This window comes from Triticum aestivum, chromosome 7D (genome assembly GCF_018294505.1).
Source record: "Triticum aestivum cultivar Chinese Spring chromosome 7D, IWGSC CS RefSeq v2.1, whole genome shotgun sequence".
Lineage (NCBI taxonomy): Eukaryota > Viridiplantae > Streptophyta > Magnoliopsida > Poales > Poaceae > Triticum > Triticum aestivum.
Window position 1 is genome coordinate 183,204,042 of NC_057814.1, and position 11,286 is coordinate 183,215,327.

Genomic DNA, 11,286 nt, shown 5'->3' on the forward strand with positions numbered 1-11,286 from the left:
AGCGGTAAACAATCCATCGCGTGGCAAGGTGCCCTGTGCCACGTGTGCTAGAAAATTTCGTTTTACAAATACATGATACAGCCAAATACTATATTTTAGATTTTATAGGCCATCCATTAAATATAGAAGTATTCACGTGTTAGATGGTCATGTGGACATTAACTTCTCCCTAAATGTTAAATACTAAAACGTACTGGGCACTACTTCAATGATATTTTACTGGGTTTCCTTATGTAGAACCCTTCTCTGGATATAACTTTTGTGTTACATACTGTAATATTTCCAGAGAAACATGTTGACATTCTTTATTATTCTTTAGGTATTTTATGGCTCCGTTTGGTCAAAACATTCTTCTCCTGTTCCGTTACATAATTTGATGAAATATTACAGAGTGCATATTGTTGGCATACTTATCTTGCCTTCAGATCAAAATTTCTAAGCAAATGGAAATTTTGTGCCTTTTTGTAACTGGGAATGATGCATCCAGCTGAGAAATATGAGTACTATATCCCCAGATGTAGCAAATAATGTTAGTTTTCAGTATGACGTCCACATAATATGTTTTATAGTTTGTATGCAATTCCATACGAGTCCGTACAACATTGTTTGGCCTCCACCCATCCTTTAGTTCTTTTTATCTGCAGTAAATTGGTGAAAGAAATGAGTGCCATCATTTAGTATACCATGTAGTATAATTTCCACATGCCATATTCAAGACTTTTCTGTCATATACGAGGTGATTACAAAAACTGTGATTACTGCAGTTGACAACAGGTATATTACAACTTTGATAGTATTGGAATATCAGATATCTGCATGTATATTCATCTCAATACCATTTTTTTGTTTGGCATGCCGGAGATGCCAAGTTCATGCTTTGGTGTTATACAACTGTACAACATTGGTAACCAACAATGAGATTAGTTGTACAGACCCCAAGAGTGAAGAGATATGACTCCTCTAAGAGATCACGGTTGCTTTGGCGGATAATATAAGATGGTTGCTGAGATGTTATATAAATTGTTGCCTAACAAATCACATTGTGTTTCAGTCGATACACGTATTATCATCCATTATAAAAATGGCCACAGTCGTCCTGCTGATAATAGTGGTGTGAAGCTGATTATATATACGTCGATTACAATATGTAGTTACACAATTTTTGTTGAATCCATCACCATATTTTCTCTCTTCTTCGACTTTTCTTACAGCAAGCATAATATATAAGACATACTACACACAAGCTTAGTGTGAGTTATATATACATTGTTTTGTTACACAATCCATAGATACCAATCATAGTAGAAAGCCTTTTACATGCTACTATGGTGTATCTAGGCACCCTGTTTCTTATTACGATCCTATACTTTTCGAGGAAAAAAATTGGTAGCCACGCATGATGTTTTACCTGTCATATATGCTTTATTCTCTGCGACTTTACTACCAGACTTAAGGACTACAATTTATGTTGTTCTATAAATGATTTATTCAATATTTTAAAAAAAGCTAATAGTGATTTTTGTTCTGTTTTTTAGATCTCAAATCGTTAAGTTTGTTCAGAATGCAAATTAAAGTTATATTCAGCAATTGATAATTGGTTCAAATTTTCAAATCTCAAACAACTTTGTCTCCGTCAAGGAAAACTCCATTTGCTGCCGATGACAAAACTGGTAACAAATTGATTTACTTGACAACTTTTTTAAGATTGTAGACCACTTTGTCTGCTGCAAGGAAAAACAAAGTTTGTCGCTGAGGACAAAACTGACAACAGATTCATTTACTTGGTGGGAACAAATCGAATATTGCAGCAGCTTACATGCAATACGAAGTACGTGGTGATCAGCTTAAGTCTTATCTGCCTTGGATGGATGTTGTTATAAAAAATGAACAGATGTAAAACAATTGATGAGAAGATAGCACGTCAATTGCCAATCATATTTTCTTATCTGGCCTGGATGGATGTTCGTTATAAAAAAGTCGAAAATGTTCTACTTTGAGTTCTTATAACATAGATTAAGTTCTGTGATGTAGTCCTTTCCATATGATAAAGTATATCATGTTATACAGTTTCATCAAATACTACTAACTTCCAGGGTTCTCGAAATTTTGTACGCACATAGTGTTTTCTGAAGTTGAATTATAAGGAAACCTGGTGGTTAGCATAAAAATCAATTAAAACATATTAAAAAAACTCTTACCATATATGTTTATATGTAACAGATAATTTCACAACATTACTCAATTAACTTGGACATCGAAGTTAAGTTCCAAACAAGAAACTTACATGTTCCGGTATCAAATATTATGTAGATGTTAGTTCGTTAAGTTGGTTTGTATATGGTTCACTCCAAACTGTATCATTCAATATAACGTCGCCCGGATAGAACAAATGTGCATATAGTGTCCCACTATATATTTATTTAAGCTATAATGCTAAAACACATGTACCTGAATTTTACCTTTTTTGTATGAATATCCATGAGGAAATAATTACATGTTTTGGAAAAAGTAACTTGAAATTATATTCTCAGTTGACAATAAAGTTCTAGAACCTTTAAAACAACTATGTTATTGAAAATCAAACTAGCCCGTGAAGTTACACGGGTTGATGACTAGTGAAACTAACCCGGACTGACGTTGTTTTCAGCAGAACTACCATGGTGTTGTTTTTGTGCAGAAATAGAAGTTCTCGGAATGGAACGAAACTTTTTGGAGAATTGTTTTACAATAAAAGAAAAATACTGGAGCCAAGAACCACCGGAGGGGGCCCCCAGGCTGGGCATAAGGCACCGGGGAGCACCCCCTCTGGCACGCCCTGGTGGGTTGTACCCACCTCGTGGCCCCGCAGACCCTAATTCCGATGCTATAAAATCCTATTTTGGGAGAGAGAAAATAGGAGAGAAATTTTCATGGCGTTTCATGATACGGAGCCGCCACCACCTCCTGTTCTTTGTCAGGAGGCCAGATCTGGAGCCTGTTCGGGGCTCCGTAGAGGGGAATCTTCGGTCTTCATCATCACCAGCTCTCCTTCATCACCAATTCCATGATGCTCCCCACCGGGAGTGAATAATTCCTTCGTAGGCTCGCTGGTCGGTGAGGAGTTGGATGAGATTCATCATGTTCCCTAGTATCCACTATGTTCTGAGATTGATGTTGTTATGACTTTCCCATGCTTAATGCTTGTCACTTAGGGCCGAGTGCCATGATTTCAGATCTGAACCGTTTATGTTTTCACCATTATATCCATGTTCTAGGTCTGATCTTGCAAGTCATCTTCACCTATTACGTGTTATGATCCGTAAACCCCAGGGTGACAGAAATCGGGATACTTTCCGGTGATGACCGTAGTTTGAGGAGTTCATGTATTCACTATGTGTCAATGCTTTGTTCCGGTTCTCCATTAAAAGGAGGCATTAATATCCCTTAGTTTCCTTATGGACCCCGCTGCCACGGGAGGGTAGGACAAAAGATGTCATACAAGTTCTTTCCATAAGCACGTATGACTATTTACGGAATACATGCCTACATTATATTTATGAACTGGAGCTAGTGCCATATTGCCCTTGGTTATGACTGTTATATGATGAATATCATCCAACGAATGCACCGATCCAATGCCTAGGAATTTTCCACATATTTCTCTTGCTAAGTTACTATTGCTACTGCTACTGTTACAACTGCTACAATATTGCTACTGCTACTGTTACAACTGCTACAATATTGCTACTGCTGTTACCGTTACTATTGCTACTGTTCCTACTACCATCAAACTATCATACTACTGTGCAACTAATCACTTTGCTGCAGATATTTAATCTCCAGGTGTGGTTGAATTGACAACTCAACTGCCAATACTAACAAATATTCTTTGGCTCCCCTTGTGTCGAATCTATAAATTTGGTTTGAATACTCTACCCTTGAAAACTGTTGCGATCCCCTACACTTGTGGGTTATCAAGCACCTCTGCAAATCCTTGCTTCCCTCTGCGAAGGGCCTGTCCATTTACTTTTATTGTTGAGTCATCATCTTCTTATTAAAGCACCAGCTGGAGAGCACTATTGTCATTTTTATGCTTTGTTTTTAGTTGATATTGAGTATGAGTGTGACTGGATCTTCTTTGCCATGAATTACAATGTCTAGTCGGTGCTTGTACTTCAGAGGTGCTCTGCATTTATGTTTTTCAGTCTCAGAAAGGGCTAGCAAGATACCATTATATCATATTGTATCATGATTGTTTTGAAAAGGTGTTGTCATCTGAGACATCTTATTATGACTCGCTAGTTGGTTATGTCATTGATGTGAGTAATTGTGAGACCTAAGTGTTGTCGTGAATATGGTTAGTTCATAATCTTTAGGGAAAACCTGAACATGGTTAGTCATATTTACAATAACAAGATCAAACAGAGTTTGTAAAAGCTTTTCTTTATCACTTTTAGTTTGTCAACTGAATTGCATGAGGACAAGCAATGAGTTAAGCTTGGGGGAGTTGATACATCTCCATCGCATCTACCATTCCAAACTCTTTTGCTCTTGTTTCGGACTCTAATTTGCATGATTTGAATGGAACTAACCTGGACTGACGTTGTTTTCAGCAGAATTGCCATGGTGTTATTTTTGTGCAAAAATCAAAGTTCTCAGATTGACCTGAAAAGTTACAGAGAATATTTTTGGAATATATAAATACTGGTGGAAAAAGACACCGGAGGGGGCCACCCAGGAGCCATAAGCTCAGGGGCGCCCCCTAGGGCACGCCTAGTGAGCTTGTGGGGCCCCTGGACCTTCGGCAACCCTAACTCCAACTCCATATATACCTACTCGCCAAGAAAAAAATCAGAGAGAAGGATTCATCGCGTTTTACGACACGGAGCCGCCGCCACCTCCTGTTTTTCATTGGGAGGCTGATCTGGAGTCCGTTCTAGGCTCCAGAGGGTGGAATCCGTCGCCATCGTCATCACCAACCTTCCTCCATCACCAATTTCATGATGCTCACCGCCGGGAGTGAGTAATTCCTTCGTAGGCTTGCTGGACGGCGATGGGTTGGATGAGATTTATCATGTAATCGAGTTAGTTTTGTTTGGGCTTGATCCCTAGTATCCACTATGTTCTGAGATTGATGTTGCTATGACTTTGCTATGCTTAATGCTTGTCACTAGGGCCCAAGTGCCATGATTTCAGATCTGAACCTATTATATTTTCATGAATATATGTGTGTTCTTTCCGGTGATAATAATTGGGATCCGCATACCCCAAGGTGATAATAATTGGGATTCATTCTAGTGATTACCATAGTTTGAGGAGTTCGTGTATTCACTAAGTGCTAATGTTTTGTTCCGGTTCTCTATTAAAAGGAGGCCTTAATATCACTTAGTATCCTTATGGACCCCGCTGCCACGGGAGGGTAGGACAAAAGATGACATGCAACTTCTTTTCCATAAGCACATATGACTATATACGGAATACATGCCTACATTACATTGATGAATTGGAGCTAGTTCTGTGTCGCTCTAGGTTATAACTGCTACATGATGAATATTATCCAGCACAATTATCCATCGCTGATTCGATGCCTACACGTTTCACATATTGATCTTTGCTAAGTTACTTTTGTCGTTTCTACTATTACAATCACTAAAAAACTGCTATTCTTACTATTGCCACTTTACCATTACTATCATACTACTTTGCTTCTGATCACCTTGCTGCAGATATTAAGTCTTTCAGGTGTGGTTGAATTGACAACTCAGCTGCTAATACTTGCAAATATTCTTGGCTGCCCTTGTGTCGAATAAATAAATTTGGGTTGAATACTCTACCCTCGAAAACTATTGCGATCCCCTATACTTGTGGGTTATCAACCCTCACTGACCTTTTTCAGTTAAAAATTAACAACAAAAGTTTGCCAGATAGTAATTAGATGGGAAGGGATAGAGAATGTGAATGGGGGTAGGTCTACTACTATGTCAGTGTGTACAAAGAGGGGCGGAATGGTTAGTAGACAAAACTATATTACGATTAAACTCAAACTGAAGCTGCAAATTGAGTGATGAAGTGTTATAGACTCTCCTTGGTTCCGTGTTTGAGGAGCTCAAAATCTTTCCTGAACCTCTCAAGCCAAGCAACATGCGTGGGCAGGACACCTCTAAAATGTTTGTTGTTTCGCTCCTTCCATATGCTCCAGGATGCAACTACAAAGATTTCCATGAATAAGGGTGTGGTCCAGGCTTTTCTGGTGACATACACTTTCTGTAGTTTGTCTCCTCTGCTCTCCCATTCAATGGAAATCTTTGTAGAGCAAATTTTGAACAACGACGCTTATCAAGATTGTAACACTTTGAGCCAAATACTCAAAAGTATCCAACTTGGGGTTTATTACCTGTTGGGGATATTACCACTGGGCGTAAACCAGCCAGGAGAGGCCGGGTTAACCCCATAAGTAGTTCAGCTGTATCTGAAGTCCATGAAGACAGACGGTGATGCTTTATGGAGGCCCAGGGCCCAAAGCCAGTTTAAGGCCTGTAAACGTAAACCGACATTGATTTGTAAACTTGTGTTGTAAGATAGAAGTAGCAGAGACCGAGCCGGACACGATTATGAGCTGGCCTTGGGATTTTGTAAACCGATGGGCGTCAATCCACGTATATAAGGGGACGACCCGGCGGCGGTTCAAGGACAACAGACAACCACTCGAGACTCAGGCAAAGCGTATTCGCTCCCTGGTCATCGAAACCCCAGCAATTCCATCACAACTAGACGTAGGCTTTTACCTTCATCGTAAGGGGCCGAACTAGTATAAATTCTCTTGCATCCCTTGTCCGCTTTAACCCCTTTAAGTTAACCAGTAGCAATGGCTCCACGACTAAGTCCTTTCTCTAGGACATTTGCCGTGACAAAACCACGACAGTTGGCGCCCACCGTGGGGCAATCGCACGATGTTTTCAAGTTCTTGGAGGGCAACTTTGAAGGACTCAAGGGTTACGCTATGGGCCGGATGACCAATAGTCGTCGCGGCAAGCTCTACATCGACGATGCAGGCTGGGGCCCCGAGGCCGGCTCAATCAAGTACGGGTACTGGGTCCCCTTTGGTGGCATACACGTTTTCATTGGCAAGATCGGTGAACCGGGCCCTGAGCCGGACATCTGCAACGACCTCGTCGAAACGGCTCAGCGTGCGAGATCTGCCCGGGTTAAGCCTGTCATGAAGCGTGCCTTCGTGGGAGTTATCCATGGAGGGGAATCTGAGGATAGATCGGAATCAGGTGGTGAGACCGTCGTTTATTCCGGCGACGAGTCATCGACCGGAGAGACCGAGTTGCTATATCAGTTACAAGATGGCCGGATTGGGGGCTGTTCCGATGGCGACAGTATTCTGGACCCCTTTGATCTGCCAAACCGGGTTGCGATCTTCATGGCCGGCACGCAACCGGTGCTCCACTCTTCGATCGCAGCGGCGATGATTTCCGGATCGGCAGCGGCAACAGCGGCCGAGGCAGGAGGCCCTGTCCGATCATCAGCTCAGATTCTATCTGATTTGTTTGACGCGTTGGCAACGCTGATGGCGGATGTTAACCCGGCGGATCAGGTTGCACACAATGCGGAAATCGCGAAAGTGAAAGATCAGATCACCTAGGCCAAAGCCGACTTAGCAGCTGAGGATACCAGGATAGCCGCGGAGCGGGCCGCTTTGGATGCACAAGCTTACCGGATTATGCTGGATCAGCGTGCGTCGTACGAAGTCCTGAAGAGGAGGCACCGATCTCGCCTGCCGCCGGTTTATGATGCCAGAAATCTCTTTAACACCCCAGGAGCAGGGACCAGTAATCCGCCGGTGGTAAACCGGGCAGAGGCACCTGGAGCAGGGGCGCCGGTTCAGCCACGTTTGGTGGATCCGCCTCGTCAGAACAACATTGTAACACCGCATGTCCCCACGCCACCGGGTCATTACTCTAACCCGATGGACAACATTGTCGCTGCTGCTTCACGGCTGGCGGCCATCCCGATCGAAGGCGATTCTCCGGTGGCGGTCGAGACGCGTCGGGTTAAGGAGCTTCTTCAGACAGCCTTGGTTCAACAGGAGGCTTATTCATATAGTCGCGATCGGATTCATTCCACTCCCCGTCCAAGCCGGAGTTACCGCAGGCGTATGGATGAACCGGCAGTGTCAAGCAATGCACGGAACCATGATCCGCCCCGTGGCAATAACCCGGCGGGTGGTGCTGGTGATGCTCAGGAGGTGGTGGACCGAGCTCGGGCACGCAGAGAGGCCGAGTTAGCGGCGCAGCATGAAGCCCGTCAGCTTACTCCGGTTCGTCCAACCACATCGGTGGAACCAAGAGTTACCTCTAGTTCTTTGGGAGTGCCGTGTCTCGTCCCGGCGTTGCGCAATGTGCACCTGCCCAAGGATTTCAAGGGCCCACGCAAGGTGCCGAATTACACCGCCGATTTATCCCCTGAAACATGGGTCGAAAGCTATGAGTTGGCCATGGAGATGCTGGATGTGGATGATGCGGCATGTGCGAAATACTTCACCATGATGCTAGAAGGGACAGCCCGCACTTGGTTAAAGAGCTTACCGGCTAATTCTATCAGGTCATGGGCCGAGTTGAGAGCCCGGTTTATTCAGAATTTCAAGGATATATGCAAGCAGCCCATGTCAATTGTGGACTTAGCTGCCTGTGTCCAGGAGGAAGGAGAGTCAACAACCCATTGGGTGTGCCGGGGTTCGGAGATTTTGCATTCATCGGACCGCATCAACGCTGACACTGCAGTTTTAACATTGGAAGGCAATTGCCGGTTTGAACCCCTGAAGTTGAAGTTGGGACGGGTCAAACGTCATTGTAATGACATGGGAACCCTCATGGCTGCACTGGTGAAGTATGCCGACTCTGATAGTACCAAGATCCCGAGTCTGACGATGATAAGACAGGGAAGGGAAAAAAGAGCGGCAACGCCAGGGGACAGCACCACAACCCGGCGGGTCATGGAAACAGCGGCAAGCGTAAGGCGGACCACGGTTTAGACTTTGTGGCTAATACTAATACACATGACAAAATACATACCCCGAACGGCGATCAAATCTCAGGCACTTGTGGATTTCATCAATGATTGGACAGAACTACAAGCGCCAGAAGAGAAGCCGGATCATACTTATTGGACTATTCATTTTGATGGGTCCAGGCAATTGGAGGGCTCGGGGGCTGGAGTCGTATTAACTTCCCCACGAGGTGATAAGTTTTGTTATGTTCTCCGTTTAATGTTCCCTTGCACTAACAATGCAGCTGAATATGAGGCTTTACTCCATGGTCTTCGGATGGCTAAGGAGATGAACCTAAGTCGAGTTAAGTGCTTCGGTGACTCGGATCTGGTGGCTCAACAAGTGTCCGGCACTTGGGATTCCAAGGACCCACTCATGGCAGCATATCGTCGTGAGGTGGATATTGTTGCAGGTCACTTTAAAGGTTATCAGGTGGATCATGTGGACCGGCAGAAGAATGAAGCGGCGGACGCTTTAAGCCGCCTGGGTTCCCAACATAAACCGGTTCCACCTAATGTCTTCCTGGATGTTCTGCATATTCCGTCCGTCAAGCTCCCTGCTGAAGAGGATTTGGCCATTCCTGATTCGAAAGCTCAGTTGGTGGCAGCTCTTCATGTTATCCCGGATTGGACGGTTCCATATCTGGCGTATATGAACCGGGGCGAGTTACCAGAGGATGAAACTTTGGCCAGGCAGATAATCCGGCGGTCCAAGTCCATGACTATTATCAATGGAGAGTTACATCATTGCAGTGTGACAGGGGCGTTTCAACGTTGTGTGTCTCCTGAGGAAGGCCGTGAAATTTTGCGTGAGATCCACGAAGAAGATTGTGGTCACCATGCCGGTTCAAAATCTTTGGTGGCCAAGGTGTTTCGTCACGGTTTCTATTGGTTGACAGCTCATGCTGATGCCGAGGACTTGGTCAAAGATGTGATGGTTGTCAGAAATTCTCAAGGCGCGCTCATGTACCGGCACAAGAATTGAGGATGATTCCAATCACTTGGCCGTTTGCGACTTGGGGGCTGGATATGGTTGGGCCTTTCAAGAGGTCCAAGGACAAGAAGACCCACCTTTTGGTGGCGGTTGATAAGTTCATGAAGTGGGTGGAGGCAGAGCCAGTTAGTAAGTATGACGCAGCCACGGCGGTTCAATTCATCAAAAAGGTGATCTTCCGGTTCGTCTTTCCACACAGCATTATAACAGACAATGGTACCAATCTGTCAAAAGGTGCCATGAAGGAGTTCTGTCAACGTGAGCACATCCGGCTTGACGTGTCATTAGTGGCTCACCCACAGTCTAATGGTCAAGCGGAGAGGGCCAATCAAGAGATCTTGAGAGGCATCAAACCCCGGCTTATGGTTCCTTTGCAACGGACGCCGGGTTGTTGGGTTGAGGAATTACCTTCTGTGTTGTGGAGCATCAATACCACACCCAACAGATCGACAGGATACACACCATTCTTCATGGTTTATGGAGCGGAAGCAGTTCTTCCTAGTGACATCCGTCATGACTCGCCTTGTGTAGCGGCAAATGTTGAAGCTGACAACGAGAAGGCACGGCAGGAAGCTCTTGACCTGTTAGATGAGGAACGTGACATGGCGGCAGCCCGTTCGGCGATTTATCAGCAAGATCTGCGTCGTTATCATAGCCGCCGGGTTAGAACCAGAACCTTTCAAGAAGGTGATTTGGTGCTTCGGCTCATCCAGGATCAGACGGATATGCACAAGCTATCCCCCCTTGGGAAGGACCCTTTGTGGTCAGCAAGAATCTACACAACGGGTTGTACTACCTAATCGATGTTCGAGAGTGCAAAGACTCACATAAATCGGAGGAGGAGACCAACCGGCCGTGGAATATTGCTCATCTTCGGCCTTACTATACTTGAGTTATAGGCTCTGCTTATGTACATATTATGACAATGTATATATTATGATCAATGTAATAAACCGGAACCTCGGCTAAAGCGGGGTATCTGTTGTTTTTCTTACATCATGCGTGGTTACATGGAGCTTACAAGGCGGCGGCCGGTTTACCCCTTGATTTAGCTTCTCTAAGCTTTATATTGCATCACTTGGGGGCTTGGTCGTATCCGAACCATAGCTACACCTCTTGATCGGTGCAATGCCACAGCATCACTTGGGGGCTTGGTCGTATCCGAACCATAGCTACACCTCTTGATCGGCGCAATGCCACAACATCACTTGGGGGCTTGGTCGTATCCGAACCATAGCTACGCCTCTTGATCGGCGCAATGC